Source organism: Hippopotamus amphibius, chromosome 1, assembly GCF_030028045.1.
Source record: "Hippopotamus amphibius kiboko isolate mHipAmp2 chromosome 1, mHipAmp2.hap2, whole genome shotgun sequence".
NCBI lineage: Eukaryota > Metazoa > Chordata > Mammalia > Artiodactyla > Hippopotamidae > Hippopotamus > Hippopotamus amphibius.
In genome coordinates, this window is record NC_080186.1 from 182961862 (window position 1) to 182980849 (window position 18988).

An 18988-nucleotide genomic window follows, 5' to 3' on the forward strand; every position below is an offset into this window, starting at 1 on the left:
ATGTGTGAGCCATAGGCGTGGGTGTGGAGGAAGCTGGGGGCAGGGAAGATGTGGGAGCAGGGCCCCATGAGTGTAATGAGTTAGGGAAGTTGGGTCATAGACTAGAAAAGCAGGAAAGTGGAGTCTAGAAGTGCCAGGGCTGAAGCCAGTTCAGGGGAATGGCCCAGATGTGGATGACTTCAGCTGTGTTTTTTTGCTCCTGATGCTCAGAAAAGGTAGGTAAATTTTGCATATATTTGCATTTGAGCAGAGTAACCCATTTAACTCAGCCATCTTCTGGGGCTCAGGAACTGCCAGATACTTTTGCTTTGTCTGGGAATACAAGCTGGATGAAGCCTGGTTAGACTGTTTCCCCTTGGGGTGGTGGAGGGGTAGTGAGAAATATTCATCTACTTTGCTCCTTCCTATCCTGACTAACTGGATTTCTACCCTAGTTAGAGGATGCTTGCTGGGCTTAATCCCTTCCAGTGCAAGTCAGGGCTGTTTTCCATTCAGTCCCATCATGTCCTTCACTTTTGCAGATCCGAAAGCCTTGGTCGAGCCTTGGGGTGGACCCAAAACCTATCAGAGCCTCAGGCCTCTTCATGTAAGGATCAAGGAAACTAGTTACAGAAACAGTAACCCATGCAATGGGTCCTCCCATCCCCGCAGCTCATTCCTAAACCCCAGGTCTGCACTGCTGGTGAGCTGAGATTTAGCATGTCTGCCCTGGGTGTCAGCCCTGTGTCTGTGCCTGTCCTCCTCATCACACTCTTATTTTGCCCGGTCTGTGTCACCTGATGAGCTGTCAAGGAACATGACTGTGTCCTCTGTACGTGTGGGAAGGTCTGAAGGGTGAGGAGGAGAGTTCAGAAAGCTGCTAAGCACCTGATGAAATGAAGCCATAGTATCCAAAAATTGAAGCCATTAAAGCAATGACTGAAAGGAATGAATGAATACAAGAGACCAGTGTTTTTGTCCATGAAACTGATGTTTCTCAGGAGATTCCAAGTAGAAAAAAATGTGTTAGATTTTGAACACTTACTGGCTGGATGGGAACAATATTTTATACAAATTTGTATTCCAAGTCATACTTGGCAGCCCGCATTGTCAATTAACACATTAAGTATGAGTTGGAGTAAATAATACTTGAAAGTGCCATTAATTAATATCTCAGAGTATAAACATTATTTGATGAAAAGCACAATAAATTAACCTGGGGAGCGAAAATAAAAGACAGTGGTTCCCCCTCCTCTTTGCCAGTGCCCTGGCTTCCACAGTTGTTTACTCCGCCATCTACCCTGGTTCACACCTCCCTCCCTTCTGGCAGGAGCAAGAATAGTTCTGGGGGAAAAGAGCTCCTTTATTTGGTATAGCATGCCTCCCATCTCTCCAAATAGAGTCAGTTCTGAGTCATTTTACTCTGAGGTGAATAAATAGGCATGCTTTTTTTAGCAAATAACAAGAACCTGCATTTAAGCAGTTTTGTAATCTAATTGGGAATGTTCCTTCCAGCTACCTCCTCAAACAACAGGTTTCAAACAAGGAAATCTCTACAAACTAGCTTCTCCCAGGGGATTTTCATGGTTACATTGGATGGGACATGTAACCCACTTTACAGATTGCTTAAGTATATTTATAAACAAAAACACTATCACATGAATCTAAAATTATATTGGGGGTGATGGTTGTACAATTTCACAAACATACTAAAAACTGTTGAATTGTACACCTTAAATGGTTAAATGTTATGGCATATAAAATATAGCTCAGTAGAGAATGAACAAACAAAACCCTACAAGCTGCAACAACAAAATGCTGTAGTGATTTGGAAGACAATTTGGCAGTAAGCTAGTGATGTTGAAAGTGGGCATGTCTTGTGAACCAAGCAATCCCTCTAGATTTGTACCCTAGAGAAACTCTTTCACAGGTACCCAAAGAAGCACATGGAAGGAGGATGTCTATTGTAATATTCTTTGTAATAGTAAAAATTGGAAACAATCTAAGTGTCCATCAGTAGGACAACTCAGAAATACATGATGGTAGGTTCATAGGATTGAATACTATAGAACGTTTAAAATAACTAACCAAGCTACGTATATAAACATGGGTAAATCTCAAAAACATAATTCTGGAGAGGGTACAGCAAGTGGTAGAATAATTAGGACAATCAGATACCATTTATATAAAGTTATGAAATACAAGATGGCTCTTTTTTAAATGGAGACACATACAGGTGGTGGTATATTATTTTCCATGCTTTTCTGTATGTTTGAAATAGTTAATTATTTTTTAAGTTTGCACACACTGATGGTCGTGTTAAGTGCTGGAGAATTTCCTTGGACATGCAGTGATTTGAGGAGTGGGAAAAAGAGGAAGAGTCAATAGAGAATGAATTAAATCAGTCATATGCTGGTACTAATAGGTTTCTTTTTTTATCACCTACTATGTCAGGCACTTAACTTCCATTATCTCCAATATTCCCCAGTTTCTATATGGTTGGTCTTATTATGTCCAATATGTGTTCTAGGAAACCGAAGCTGGAGACGTAAGTCATCAGCCAAGATCAGGGGCTGATAGTTAATGGAGTCATTGGAGTATCAAGTGGTCTGGCTCCAGGTCTTGGTTTTTCTTAGGCTGCATAATGCGACTTCTCAATAGATCTGTTTTCTCAAAGTGGAGAATCTTGGCAGAGGTCTGCAGTACAAAGAGAAAACCATGGCAATTGTTAAGTAAAAACAAGAAATGACATGGCAAGGTGGCCCTATTTTTAGTAGTCTTTGCCTGGTATGAATAACTCATGACTGGGAGTCAGGAGATACATGTCCTAACTCCACCATGCTGCTGTCTAGCTCATGTTTCCCGTCTTCAGTCTTTAGGATGGAAGTTTTGTCTTAAGTTTTGCCTTGGACTTTTGCTTTGCTTTGCTTTGTTTTATTTGCTCATGCTAGATGTTATATATGTTAGATGAAACACTGCTTTGATTTAGGGGGAGGAAGAAAAAATGAGAGGGATTGATAAGTGGGGATCATGTTTATTTCAGGAAAATTAGTGTTGCTAAGCTCCTGGATACATGTAACTATGTGGTTTTTTGTGTCTTTAGAACAAAAAGGTTGTTCACTGGTGTATGAAACATTGACTAAATGAAACAACTATAGGACATTCACATATGCTCTGGTCTGTGAGTTTCAAAAGGGCTAGTTCTAACAAAAATTATTTTTGTAATCCTTAGAGCATACTATACATAAAATTACTGTGACAGAAAATACCGTGTGTCATGATGAGATTTCAGCCTATAGAGCCATGTTACCTGAGCTCAATCCTGGTTCTACTACTGTTTACTCCTTGGATAGGTTTGGGCAAGTTAGTTAAACTCTCCATGCTTCAGTTGCCTCATTTGTAAAATGGAAATCATAGTAATGACTACATCGTAGATTTGTTGTAAAAAGTAAATGAATTAATACAGGTAAAGTGCTTAAGAAAAGGGGAATAACCCTTTCATCCTGACTTAGCCCATTATTCTGGGCTGACTGCTAAGCTATGAGCTAAGCAGTTAGATCCAGATCTTGATAGTTGCTCTATTTTTTCCATTGCAGACCATATGGGTTCACTTTCCTTTGATAAGTTTGCCTAAAGCCAAGGAACAATCCATCTGCCACTTAAACAAGAACAGATTTATTGTTTTTAACTTAAAAAAAAAATGTCTGTAAAGATGAACTCCATGTTTGTGGGCCTCTTCTACATGCCTCCTGCTAGCCTTGCCTGGGTGGCTGTCAGACATCCAGTTACTGGAGCAGAGCCAAGGGAGAGAACTCAGAGGCCGTGTTCCAAAGGGGAGGTGACAAAAGAATCAGTAGTCACTGACCCGATGACTCCAATGCTTTCTTTGTTTCACTGTGTTTTATATTGACTAAAGGATGGGAATGCTTTCAGCCATTCATTCATTGGTCAGTCTAAGTGTGTGCTGTAGTAGCTCCTTCACTCCTCTCTTCAAGCAAGGAGAGGGAGGTGAGGGTAGCTCTAGGCCTGATTGGAGCCATTAGGGAAATTCTGGCATTGGTTAGTGCTCTGCTACATGGGTGGCTTGGGGAGTAGATAATTCAGACCACAATTGGGGACTTAGAGGAACAATAGGTCTTGGTTACTATTCTTTTGCTAAGATATTTCTTTTATTTTTCTTTGTACTAATTCATTAGGACCCAAGCTGTTTTCTGTGATTATAACAACCTATTCAACTTTAAAATTTTAATGTAGTTCTATTTAAAATTTTAAAATAGATATGTTCACATACTTAAAAATTCAAAGGGTGTAATGAAGCACTCCAGTTTCCAAAGCTAGTTAATATTGTCAGCTCTTTGTGTTCTCTTACAAAGATACTCGATGCATATACAATCAATAACACATGTACATATGTACATGATTTTACATCTATCTATCCATACCTACCATATATACACATTTTTTCAGATTCTTTTCCATTATAGGTTATTGCAAGATATTAAATATAATTCCCCATGTTATACGACAGGCCCTTGTTGTTTATCTATTTTATATATAGTAGTATGTATCTATTAACCCCAAACTCTCAGTTTAACCCTCCATACCCCTCCGCCTTTGGCAACCATAAGTTTGTTTTCTATGTCTGTGAGTCTATTTCTATTTTGTAAATAAGTTCATTTGTATCATTTTTTAGATTGCACATGCAAGTGATATCACATGATATTTGTCTTTCTCTGTCTGACTTCACTTAAGTATGATAAGATTTGGTATCTTGATGATAAAGATATCAAATGTGTGTTTTCCTGTCTAGCAATATCTTATGCTAAAGAGCAACATGGGTGTACAATCCTGGGAGCTTTTAATAAAAATGCCAAGCTTTTGTGTGCATTATGTGCCAAGGGTTTAAAGTGAACCTTGTACAAGTGCACCAATAGTTTTTACTTTAGGACTTGGGCAGAACATTTTGACTCTCTGTGTTATGGTTATGTCTCTAAAATTAGTAGTAAGCATTTTAAATTTAAATATACATATTAAGAACCTTAAAAATTCACATTCTAATACTGTTCCAAATCAATAAAATAATTAGAGGTATGTAGAAATGTTATGTACAAGAATGCTTGCTATAGTATTTTTTATAACAACAAAAACTGAAAATGATGTAAATACCTACCAGTGGAAGCTTGATTAAATTATGGTGATCTTTATCTTAAAATACCATTCAGTGAGTAAGAATTTTTCTTTTCATAAATATTTATTACCATAAAAATTCCAGTTATAATTTTAAATGAAAAAGCAAGAAACCAAAGTATAATTAGTATGTTTCTAATTTGTTTTTAAAAGTTGAATGTGTATATATTATGTATTCTTTGAAAAAAGACAAGAAGGCAGTAGAGCAAAATGTTAGCATTAGCCATCTACAGGGTTGGATTGTGCATAATTTTAATTTTTTTGTGTTTTGTTGTATTCCCCCTTTTCTACAAGAAGCAGTATTATTTTATAATAATGTAATTCTTAATGAAATCCTTAACAATTAGCTTTAATAACAAGGTTGTGGTTGAATAATAGGCATAGGAGGTGTATCAGTGGTTGAAAAATATTTTCTGAAATCAGATCAGCCTATAAATACTGAATGATTTTCTACTTTGTTTATGAGATAGTTGCCTTCCTGAAAGAACTCTTACTGGAATCCTGGTTCCATTATTGAATGGCTGATATATAAAAATATAGCTTTAAAAATGGTGGCTTGTAGAACACAAATGTTTAAGAAACACAATAATGAAATTAAATGTGCAAAGTTAGAATGAAAAGAAATCACTGGACAATTTTACTATTTGCCAATAGCTTGACTATACAGTTTTTGTAAAACAAAACAACGATAGAGAAATCAACCCTTGTTACAATTTTACTGTCAAAAAAAAATCTTAACCATTTATAAATTAGCGAGAAGAAAACGAGGCTAATTCCATGATTGTGCTGTGGCTCATGAGCAGGTGAGGATGCCAATATGTCTGCACTGTTCTTACTGCCACTGAAATACCTATTTCATGTAGCATAGTGTTTATGTGCTCTCCGGGTGAGCGTTGTCAACTGTCTGCTGCTCACTCTGTGCTGTGTCTAGTATCCTCAAACACAAGGAAACGTGAAAACTTACTTGAACTCAATCCTAAGAAATGAACATTTCTTTTCAGTTGGTTTTATTTGAAATATTTATCAAATGCATTTTCCTTCTATTCTAAAAGTATTTTATTGCCGAGTTTTTAAATGTTGTTCCTGAATTTTCTAAGAACTTCAACTTATAAGATATGGTTTTTTTTCCTGGAGACTTGGATAATTAACTACTGTGAGCTGAAATTTTGTTGATATATTAGTGTAATCAATGAAAGAACATCAAGGTTTAAAATGAAAGATTTATAATAGCAACCCTTTGGGGGTTGGGGAGAATAAAAATTTTCTTTAAAAATACGTAGTTTTTATTCAGTGCTGAGCCATGTCATTAAGATTTTTTCACATGAGATATTTGTAATCAAACGTTTTTCTAGGAAATGATTTTTCTGAGGTTGAGAAATAAGACTCATAGTTCTCAATTGTTGCAGTACAGAATTATTTCTACCCTCACCTACACCTTCATTCAAAACCTTTTATTGAGCACATACTATGCATCACACATTGTGCAAGAGGCTAAAGATATAAAGATAAATAAGATATAGTCGCTGCTCCCAAGGAGGGGTCAGATGAGTGAAAGGCACAAGCCAGGTGAGATTATGGTCATAGTAACAGAGTAAATTCCATTTACTGGGTATTGTGAAGGACGGAAGACGAGCACTTGGACTCCGAACAACCACCTAGAAATTTCACCTGTTGGGTGGCACTCTTAGTAGAATGGGATAATAATGCTGCTGCTGGTTGATGGCAAAGACAGCAGTGATAATAGGGCCAGACACTGTGCTCAATACTTTATATACACATTATCTGTTTAGGTTTTGCCATAGTTCAAAGAAGTAGGTGATAAAATAATTTCTTTTTATAAATGAGGAAACAAGAGGCAGAGTCTAGATACAAACCGGGGTCCGTTTGATTTGGAGTCCAAGCCCTTAAAAAGCTTGGGCTTTGAAATTCTACATACTGGATTCGAATTCTGCACTAAATCTTCTAGTTGAGTACTTGTTGGTAAATTACTTCACCTCTTTAAGCTTCCATCTCCTTCTTTGTAAAACGGCAATAATAATAACACCTGTGACTAACACTGTCTGCCTCCTACCTGACAGCTACCTCTCCTTCCTTCCTTCTTCTTGACCAATACAGCTCACCTCCAATTAGTAAGCCTGAAAATTCCAGATGCTCATGATCTCAGTTGCCCTTATAACTAGGACCTGGACACATGACCAAGTCTTGGCCTGTGGGACTTGAGGGGGAAATCAATGGGAGGAACATTTCATCTCTAATGAAAATTAATGCTAGGAATCTGCTTTCATTTCCTGTGGTGTGAAGCCCAATACTACTCTAGCCAACTTGCAATGCAAAAGAGCCGCCATGGACACACTGAGGACAGCTCCCGGAAGACAGCGGAGGAGTCCATGTTAATATCATGGAGCTATGCAGACAGTGCATTTTCTTTCTTATTTAAGCTACTTTTAATTGGACATTCTGTGACTCACAGATACTCCAAATTTATTGAGTTTTAGATGAGCTAAGCTGTATAAAGCACTTAGTGTAATACCTGCTTACAGTAAGTGCTCAAGAATAGAGGGTCTTATAGTCTTCTTGGTCAAAGTTATCTAAGTATGATCTTTGTTTTGTAACTTTTGATCATTAGTACGATACAGAGTTTTCTTTCTTCTCTTTTTAAATAACCATTTCTAAATTGACCAAATCTAAGCTTATAATGTATAAAACAAATTGTTGAGGATGCTGTTTGACTTCTCAAGGGATTAAGCATAGTATAAAGTAACAACTAGGTGAGTTGGCACAGAGCATTGAACTGTTAGATGAGCTCCTGGATCAATCATTCATTGCTTTCCAGATCTATTCTGTAACTGGCATTAAAGGATTATAGGCATCCTCATGAAAGAGGCTTTTGTTTTTTTAAAATTAAAATAACATACAGTTGACCATCAAGAACGCACCTGGAGCTCTGCTTGCCACTCTGTGAGGATACTAGAAGTCATCAGTGTGCGACCTGGAAGAGGGCCCTCACCTGAACTCGAGCGTGCTGGCACCCAGATCCCAGACTTCCAGCCTTCAGGACAGTAAGAAATGTTTCTTATGTTTACAAACAGCAACAACAAAACAAACAAACAGAAACCTCAAAACAAAAAAACACACCTGTAGCTCGACAAGGTGGTTTTTATTAGTCGCTGCAGAGAAGGAGAACATACTCGTGGGGAATGACGGAGCATCTCAGTAAAAGGGTATTAGGATTGTATTATAGGATTGTGACTTTGGTTAGGTAATTTGGGGGAGGCTCTAAGGAGGTGGGAGTTTGTTCCAGATCAGATGCTGTAAGAAAGCAGGAGCATTGCTTCTTGGCCTTTTGGCTAAGATCAAGTGTAGAAAGCAGGAGCAATTTTATTATTGGGCATCAGTAAATCTTATCTATAGAGAGGGGAGATTAGACCGAAGATAGAGTTGTAATTGGCTAATAAGTAGCAGTCAATCGTCTTGGCCAAGCAAGGAAACTTTTGGCATATTGCAGGTGATACAATGCCTTTGTTTCTCTCTGTTCCTAGACAAAATTATGAAGGGGGCTTATTTGGTTTTAGAGTAACTTTACCTGAGGTTGATGTTCTGTGAGATGATATGTCTAATAGGAGAGTACCATGGCCTTGCTGTGAGTACAAGGCAAGCTTTTGGATGTTGGGGGCTGTCATTTTTGTTTTTGCCTCGATGCAAAATATAACAGTATTAGATGCACACATGCTTTTCTCTATGTAATGCTGTATTTTGAAATCCAGAATTAAAAGCAACATGGGGATGGTATTTAATATAAAGGGAGCAAAATGCTGTCATTTCTATTAATGGTCCACGTTGGGAAAATTCTGTAATTCTCTCCGGCTGATGTAAGGCCGTTAGACTAGGAATACCCCAACAATAGCAGGAAAATACTTCCTCAGAAAGGGTGTAGTCTCAAACTGGCCACATCCTCCTTCATCCCAGGACAAAAGATAAAAAGATATGTCTACTTTATGTTTTATTCATTTGCATTCATTTTTTGGCAATCAAATCCCAGCTATCATTCTTAGTTTTTTTAAAAATCTGGTGTTTACTTTTAAAAAGACCTTTGTCCTTGGTTTCTCCCTTTCTGTCTATTCTTGTTTATATATTTAACAAATGGTTACAAAAGACCATAGTAATGATAATAACTTGTTAAACAGTGTACAGGAAATGGTATTATAAGTAAAGATGAGCTTCAGCTGATGTATTTCAGTTCTAGAGACACTTTAATGCCATGTGACCAGTTACAAACTGAAAATAAACCATGAAGACACAGGGGTAGCAATAATGATAAAAGCTGCAGTTAGATTCTGGATTACAAGTTGGGACATACATTTTCACAGGGAAAAGTCAAGGAGACACTTAATGAAAACATTTTAGTAAGTGTCATTTCTGGGAAAAAAAAAACCAAATAGTGCTTGGAGGATAAAGGGAAAATATGTTCAGCTAGTGCCCCATAATAAGCACAAAACTCTCTCACACACATAACACTCCTAATATATGTGATTTTTAACTTAGGATTTTCTTATTTCATTTATGTTTCAAAAACAATTTTCTTCCTTCAAAAAAACTAAACACTTGTATTCTAAAATTTTTTCATGTGAGAGATCTCAATGGTGAGGATTACCTGCAAGCTTTCTCATTGCTTTGTTTTCCTTCTTTTGTGCCTAGCAATGGTAAGTTACTGATTTTTTGTTTTTTTTGCCCCTTCTCTTCCAGAACATAGATTTGTTCTTGCAATAATAATTTATAATCTATTATAAACCTGTCTTGAATTAATATGCATATATGCAGCTCAACAATAATCTGCTTTATGATATACCCAAGATGAAAAGCAAAATGCACAGCATTTGACTGTTGCTGCCTTTCCATGAGTCCTGACAGAGAGGATCTAGTGTGAAAACAGAGGAAGCTGGCTAATGAGGGAAGAGGAAGCTGGGCTAGTGGCTTGGCTCCGCGGCTCTCAAGATGCTTGTCAGTGGAAGGTAAGTGAGAAGATACTATTGCTGGGGTTCTCAAGCTTCACTGTGCATCAGAATGACCCAGAGGATGTGTTAAAACATCAGTTGCTGAGCCTTACCTCCAAGAGTTTCTGATTCTTTAGGTCTCAGGTAGGGCTGGAGAATTTGCAATTCCAGTGAATTCCCAGGTGATGCTAATACTGCTGATACAAGAGCCACATTTTATTTTATTTTTTAAATTTATTTTATTGAAATGTAATTGATTCACAATGTTGTGTTAATTTCTGCTGTACAGCAGAGTGATTCAGTTATATACATATATACATATACATTGTTTTTCATATTTTTTCCCATTATGGCTTATTACAGGATATTGAATATTATTCCTTGTGCTATATAGCTATAGAGTAGGACCTTGTTGTTTATCCATTCTATATATAATAGGTTGCATCTGCTAACCCCAAACTCCCAATCCATCCCCCCACCCCCTTGGCAACCACAAGTCTGTTCTCTGTGAGTCTGTTTCTGTTTCATAGATAAGTTCATTTGTGTCATATTTTAGATTCCACATGTAAGTGATATCATATGGTATTTGTCGTTCTCTGTCTGGCTTACTTCACTTCATATGACAATCTCTAGGTCCATCCATGTTGCTGCAGATGGCATTAGTTCATTCTTTTTTATGGCTGAGTAGTATTCCATTGTATATATGTATCATATCTTCTTTATCCATTCCTCTGTCAGTACACATTTAGGTTGTTTCCAAGTCTTGGCTATTGTGAATAGTGCTGCTGTGAACATTGGCGTGCACATATCTTTTTGAATTACAGTTTTGTCTGTATATATCCCCAGGAGTGGGATTGCTGGATCATATGGCAATTCTATTCTTGAGGAACCTCCATACTGTTTCTTGAGGAACCTCCATACTGTTTTCCATAGTGGCTGCACCAATTTACTTACCCACCAATAGTGTAGGAGGGAGGAACCACACTTTAAAAACCTTGACTCTTGTTGATAAATTTCTGTTGACCCCCCCAGTTGTGTGGGTTTTAGGTTCCTCCTTTCTCATCTAACCTTTCAACATGCTGAGATAAATTGAAGGTGACCTAATCTCATGTCTCTTCTTGTTGCTAGCTTCTGTTTCCTGGACCTCTTGTCTAGAGCCTGAGGCTTGGTGTCTTCTTAGGCTGGATCCTGACTAGTTTTGCAGGTTCTTTGCTCATGTCCCTGACCCTTTGTTTCTCTAATATCTTAGCCTGGACTCTGGATCCTTGAAACATCTCCAGCCTGCCTCTCACACCCACGTGACTTACTGTGCCTGCCAACCCCTGTCTGTCTGCATCAACCATTCTTGGCCTGCCGTGTTCTGTTATCACCTAAGTCCCTCGTGAAACTTACCACCTACAGAGTTCTGATTTCATTCAGTTCCATTGCTGTGATGAATATAGTGAAGCAGAGTTTCCTTAGGAGTTCGAAGGACACAGAAATGTGTGATTTGATTGAGTTTGAAGGCAGCAATATGTGGTTGTTAGCAGTTGTCCTCATAGCTAATAGGACAGTGAGAAATTGATGATATGAATAATAATTGACTTCAGTTATAGAAAGGCATATTTAACATTGTACATAGTCAATACATACTTAGAAATGGTATTTGTTTTCTCTTGCTGTGTAGTAAATTACCACAAACTTAGTGTCTTCAAGTAATACCCATTTATTAGCTGACAGTTCTATCTGTCAGAAGTCTGGAAAGCAGAGCTAGTCCGCTGCTGGGAGCTGCACAGAGCTGAACTCAAAAGTGTCCACTGGCTGCATTCTCCTGTGGAGGCTTGACCAAGGAAGAACCTGCTTCCAAGCTCATATGTGTTACTGGCAGAAGTCAGTTCCTTGTGGTTATAGAACAGAGGTCCTCCTTCTCTTGCTGACTGTCAGCCAGGGATGACTTTCCACTGCCAGAGGCCACTTGCATTCCTCTTCACAGGCTCTCTTGCAACATGGCTGCAGCAGAATTTATCAAGGCCAGCAGGAGAATCTCCTGTCATGCACTGAATCCTGTCATGCTATGAGTCTCTCTGATTTCTGTTTCTATCAGCCAGAGAAATCTCTGCTTTTACACAGCTCATGTAATTACATGATTAGGCCCAGCTGAATAATCTCCCTTTTGACATTTAACGTAACATAATCATGGGACTATCTCATCACACCCACACTGAAAGGGGAGATGATTTGATTATATATACAAGATTGAAAGACATTGGGGTAGAATTCTGACTACTGCAGTCTACCCTGTCACCGTCAATGATCCACATCTATTCCACATGCAAGATACATGCACCTCCTCCAAAGTTTCCTATGGGCCTTATCCCTTTTTAGCATCAGTTCAAAGTCCAGAATCTCATCTAAATATCATCAGCTCAGAAATCCAAAATACCATCATCTAAATCAGGTGCTGCTGAGGCTTCTGGGTATAATACACTTGGGGCACAATTCCTCTCTATTTGTGGGCCTGTGGAACTACAGAGACAAGTTATCTGCTCCCACACTCCCAACATACAATGATGGGACACGCATGAGATAACTGTTACAGGCATTGCAGCACAAAAAGGGTGTAAATGGAAGGCACAAAGGAGTCATCAGTCCAAAGAAGTTTTGACATCCAGCTGGGCTAAGTCATTAGGTTTGAAAGCCTGAGAATACTTTTCCTTGACTCTTTGCTTTACTCTCTTGGCTCTTGGTTCTTCCCTCTGAGTGAGGGTCAGTGAGTGTCATTCTTAGACTAATGCTGCTGTAGCAATGATTTGATTTTTGTGTGTGGACCACATTTCAAGTATCTTGAGGAATTCATGGCCGATACATGGAAATACATGATATATTAGTAAGTGTAACCCAGATATTTATAAAGCTAATAAAATGGCACCCCAAATTTTAAGCACAGTGATATTAACTGCCCTATGTCAGAACATGAGTCATTCCCCAAGCAGTGAGCTCATACTCATAAGATAATGATTTCTAGGAGTAAGGAGCATTCATTAGTAATGGTCATCTGCAGAGAATGGACTGGAGGACACGGGTTTGGGGGGGAGGGGGGCGAAGGGGAGGCTGGGATGAAGTGAGAAAGTAGCATAGGTATAGTTACACTACCAACTGTAAAATAGATAGCTAGTGGGAAGTTGCTGTATAACAAAGGGAGATCAACGAGATGACGGGTGATGCCTTAGAAGGCCAGGACAGGGAGGGTGGGAGGGAGTCGCGGGAGGGAGGGGATATGGGGATATATGTATAAACACAGCTGATTCCCTTTGGTGTACCTCAAAAACTGGTACAAGAGTGTAAAGCAATTATATTCCAATAAAGAGCTTTAAAAAAAAAAAGAAAAGAAATGGTCATCCGATAGATGATTATCTCAGTGATGAAATATGAGGAAATCAAAGAACCGAGAAAAAATGTTTACAGTAAATGCTTTAAACAAAGCCTACTAGCTTTTCCTTAAGCCACGTTTTCTCTAAAATTGTCAAATGTCCTCAACAAGAAAAAGCCAACCATATGTCATGTATTTGCGTAATCAACTTGTTAATATAAAATAAGAGATCCTTAAGACCTAATCTAGGCCCAGTGTGCAGCACATGGGTGACTTCTGGGGGTTATTTTGGCAGTTGCATTTAAATCATACAACCTCGGAGACCTCTTCCACACAAGGCTGTCTTGAGTGTGACCCTTAGATAAAGTCATGAGACAGCTGATATGGGCAAAAGAGGAAGAAGATCTTCAGTCTAGTAATTTGTAGCAGACGAGGACAAGGTGAGGAAGAAGTTATAGTGATAATATAGACGTTTCAATCGTCACATGTTAAAACAGTAGTCCAGGCCCACTGTGAGCACAGAATGTTCTCTGAGGCGTTTTTCAAGTTGCAGTTGTAGATTTGTGCTAATACAGTCATCATTTCTTGTCTAGTCTCTCCTGTGAACAAAGGCAAGTATTACTGCGTTATTGTTATAATTACTGCAGTGAGAGGGTTGTGTGAAAATTCAGTTTGTAGTGGGAGAATCAGACACACTTAGCAAGCACAGATAGAACAAGAACTCTGGGTTCTGGCCTCATTAGAGAATCTAATGGACACCAGTTATTGAGTGCCTCCAGTGTGTAAAACACCATGTTACGTGTTTTACAGATGTTGTCTCATTTAGTTCTCAAAGCAATTTTATAGTTGTAGAAACTGGGGCTCTGAGAGAGGGTGGTATTTGCCCAAGGACACACAATTAGTCGACGATGGTTGCCTCTGTAGCACTCTGCATACTTTTCTCATAGCTTGCCCATTAAATTGAAATTACCTGTTTGCGTGTCTATTGCCCATACCAGACTATAACATCACAAGGAGAGGGATGCTATCTTATTCTGAACCTAGTGCAGTAATTGCATGTGTGTTGAACTGAATCATTGGCCTCTAAAGCCTGTGTTCTTATCTGGCATGATGTGCTAACTTCCTAAGCTTAGTAGCCATCAAACATTATAAAAATGCGGCAGGGACATAATTAGGGCCTGAAGACAGAGAGAGTGCAGAGTTTTAGCATTAGAAGACCTTCTAGAAAGGACTTATGTCCTTCTCTTCAGAAGAATTCATTCTCAGAATTCTTCGATCATGCAAATTCTTTTTGATGATAAGAAACTAACTCCCTGAACAACACATGGAAAATTGTTGTAGAAATTCTCTCTTCCTCTAATTTCCTCCCCCGTTTCCCCCTCCCAGAGCACAAAGAATAACAACAGAAATTGGACAAATTGTGTTTTGCATGTTTTCTGTGTTTCTGTCACTGCTGTTCTGCACAGATCTGGTGCATGAATAAGTAACAAAGCACAGAATAGGTCAAGTACCTCTACCATGATGTCTGCCATCTGGCCCCTGGGGCTCACTAATGCCACCCCTAGGCCCTTTTTACCTTGTGGGTGAAGTGACCTAGGCAAAAAATGTTCCAGATATACACTGACCACCAACCAAGGCCTGACATCTAGGCCCCACACTAGCGTGGAGGTGGGCGGCACTCCACGGAGGCATATTGCAGGGGGCAAGTTTCAGAGAGTGGAATTTCCTGGGTGTGTTAGTTACTCAAAAAAGCCAGAAACAGCAAAACGAAAGGGATGAGTACAAACCATCATCCATGTGAGCCATCCACAGGTGTTCCAGTGGGACATGGTCACATGTCAGATCTGCAGGGCAAATCAGTCTACAGATGGGCAGTAGATCCAGAAGCAGGAGTCCTGGAGGAGCCAGGAGTGGTGAGAAGGCAGGTGGGAAGCAAGTAAGGGACACAAACTATGAGCAGGACCAAGGTGGAGGCCTGCTCTCATGGGTCTCTCCCAGTGGTGGAGGGACAGGCCTGCTAGCTAAAGGCTGCGGAGCAGGTCCCAGAGAGGCAGAGTCCTTAAAGCAACCAACTGTAAGCAGAATCTCAGCCCTGGGACCCAGAAGCCCAGGGGGCCAGGATGGTGGCAACTTGGAAGGCAAACACTCATTACTGAGGAAGTACATGGGGGAGGAATGTAGCAGCATGGTTCAGAACTTGCGTTCTGGAGTCAGATTGTCCGGATACCAATTCTACCTGCTGCTGACTGACCATGTGATTTTGCTTGGATTACTCAACCTGTCAATCCCTGTTTCTCCATCTGTGTAATAGTACCGTGTTTGTTATAAAAATTCAATAAAGCAACAATCCTAAAACTTTTTTGCACAGCCCCTTACACACAGAAGCACTAAATAAATGCTTAGCGTATTATCAGTAGCAGCAAATTATGGTACTAATTAGCAACAAAGGAAACTGAGGAACAAATTGGAAACCCACGGTCAGCACATGAGCCCTCAGTGCTAGCTCTCAATGGCCATGCCTTGCATAAGATGCTCCAGATGCCTGGCACTACTTCTCCCTCCTCTACAACTGGCTACAGCTTCCATCTCCTTCAGGTCTCAGCTCACATATACCTTCCCCCAGGTCAGAGGCTCCTGCTTTTCTGATGAGTAGACTAAGAATATTTGGATTTGTCTGCTCTGTATCTGGTTTGATCTGGGAACTCGGGCAGAGGCTGAGTCTTCCTGCCCAAGGTCCAACTTGGTACCTGGTACCTGGTATTTGGTACCAGAGACTTAGAGATAAATTACATTATTGTAGCTAAAGGACCCGGGCTGGTGATTTTATGAAAAAACACACTGTGCATGTTACTGTTTATTGTGAGTTCAGATGAGGCAGAACTCCCAACAGGTAGAGCTCTTCTGAGCAGGAAAATATAGCATCAAAACCTACTGAATAGATGCACTGGACTAGAGTTTGGATGTGTGCTTGTTGTTTTTTGAGGGAGAGGTGGGACATGGACAAATTGCTGTTTTTACTCACTGATCCAGAAGGCAGACCTTGAAATCTAAGCAAAAGGTTTGTGCTTAGGAGAGCTTCTTGGCTATGGAGCCAGTGACTTAACCAGACAGTTTTCAGCATCATGTCCAGCTTGCTCTCAATGAAAGCAGAAGTTGATTTTTACTTGGCACCCTTTATGCTAGCAGAAGCTGGACTTGGCTCTGCCCCATTTCTTTAGATTTGCATTCTACCTGAGGAAAGTTATATGGCCACGGCATCAAGTTCAAATTATTTTACATGGCTTCCTAAGATGCTCCGTGACCTGACTCCTCCATAACTCTTTGCCTTCATCTCTCACCACTCCCCTGTTGAAGATTGGTTCCCAGCCGTATGGAACTTCTTTCAGCTCTTCAGTAGCCAAGCTCTCTCTTGCCTCTGAGTCTTTCCACTCTGCCTGAAATTTTCTTTGTACCACTTCTTCATCTGTGAAAACTCCAGCTCACCCTGCAGACTTATGCTTAATCATCACTGCCTCTGGAAAACCCCCTTCCACTGCAACCTGCCCTCCCAGTCCAGATGAGGTGCTTCTGATGCTCCTGGAGGACACATATGACATGACCTTGCTCATATACACTGTGTTCCCAGGCTCATCACTGGGCATAGTACAGAATCAGCAAAAAAAAGGTGTTGAAAGAATGAGTGACTGAGTGAATCAGTGAATGAATGGATGGATAAAATATGCCTGTCCTCTGCAAATGATCGATCAGAGAGCTGTTTTGAATAGGGACCTAGACAGTGAGGGATGCTTTTGTTGTTCTTGAATTGGGTACCATAGAATAAGGAATTGAAATTTGTCTGAAGGCATGGGCAAACACAAGTAAAATAATAAAATAGTAAATAAAATAGTAAATTGCTGTAGCCAAAATAAAATAAATCATGGTAAACTGATTGTACTGAGCTTCAATAGGATGGATGCACAGCAGTACTCAGCTTCAAGGACACGTCTACCAGCCTGCTCTCTCAAGGGAAGAACCTTACATCTGTAACACAGACCAACCACCAATGTGAGTCTTCAGACAGTTTCTCAGGGGTGTTCCACAAGAGTACTGAACTTACAAAACTGATGCTATGGGCCTTATCACCTTCTGACTAGGAATCATAACTCAAGATTGGATTCTAAGTATGGTGGGCTACTCAGGCCTTATGAGGCAGGAAGAGAGGCTGAGACTTAGCATGAGACGTACCTACTAGCATGGGACAGGCTTTGAAGAACCAATTTAGCTGCAGAGAATAATGCCAGTGGAAGAACCAGATGGGAGCCACTATTACCAAGGAATACAGCAGCCTCAGCCACAACTAGGACAGCAATTTGCCCGGGGGGGGTCCAATCAGAAGTTTTGAAAGTTTGAAGGTGTGTTCAGGAGTGGTTTTAGCAAGAGTCAAACTAGCAGGGTCTTCACCATCAGGGTTGAGTTCAGGGCTGGGGGAGGCCCCAAACATGGTGGGCCTGCCAGTTCATGGCAGGAAAAAGAAGACAAAAACAGGTAGGATCGGGGTTGGGGAAAGTGACTCTGCTGTGGCGCTGGCCTCTTCAGAGAGGATTGGCAGTAGAACACACTGGGCCCATGTAGGAAGGACCTAAAGGTGGAGTGGTAGGCACAGAATCGGCAGAGACAGTCACTAGCTGCTCGGGAAGTCAGAAGGGAAGGAAATGAAGTGGAGCTGAACCTAGGGCAGAACCGCCTTAGAGAATTCTACCCTAGGACCTAGTGGGTTCCACTGGGAGGGGTGATGGCATGAAGTTCCTAGGACTGTAAATACCAGGGAGGTGTTGAAGGAGCTCTGGAATTTGGGGTCATCACCTTGGCAGAGATAGAATCATCAGTAATGATTTATCTCAAACATTGGAGCAAAGAGGTCCTTTAAGCTGAGCATCCAAGGAGGTGGCTGGGGAGCTCCTGAGTGGGGATGGTGAACAAGAAAGAAGGCAGCTTTGAAGTAAGAGTCTGGAACTGATGCAAGATGTGAAAACACCAAAGGAGTGAGGGTTGTGAAAGCCAAATGCATTTCCTGGGCTCTGTGAGAAGTAAGGCACCAGAAGATCATTTGGATGTTTAGAGCCTGGCCAACAGGGACTTTGGAGTGGTATCTGAAGCATGGTTTCCAGGACTGGGAGAGAGGGTAGGACTGCCCTAGACTCAGGTTGTGAGGCCATAGGGGACCTAGATGGACTACTAGGTTAGAAGCCATCTGATTCCTCTCTCTCCAGTAAAGTGTGGCTCCTAAGATTTGGGTGGGGTCTCATGTGCTTGTAACTGACAAGAACCTGGCCTGTCTGATACCAGTCTGGGCAGTGACAGATGACTCAACACCAGGGTTCTTTACTTAGGGTGAGGCTCGTCAGACTGTAAACCAGATTGGCAAATTCCCCAATAAGCCATTCTCAAAACATTGCTGGGGTAATCCATCAGCCATTAAGCCATAAATAATTCTATAGCAGTT

At 40.3% G+C, this 18988-nt stretch overlaps 1 protein-coding gene across 2 annotated transcripts in view; it reads left to right on the forward strand.

Annotated features, from left to right (window-relative positions):
* Positions 1-39: 39 nt before the first annotated feature.
* FEM1C (fem-1 homolog C) overlaps positions 40-18988 on the forward strand; it is a 53558-nt gene continuing 34609 nt past the window's right edge. Inside the window, exon 1 of one of the 2 annotated variants that reach the window (XM_057737147.1) lies at positions 40-215. The gene's annotated coding sequence lies outside the window, so the exon portion shown is untranslated. Of the gene's footprint in view, positions 216-10135; positions 10176-18988 lie in introns of those variants that run through there. The other variant, XM_057737156.1, reaches the window with a different exon arrangement.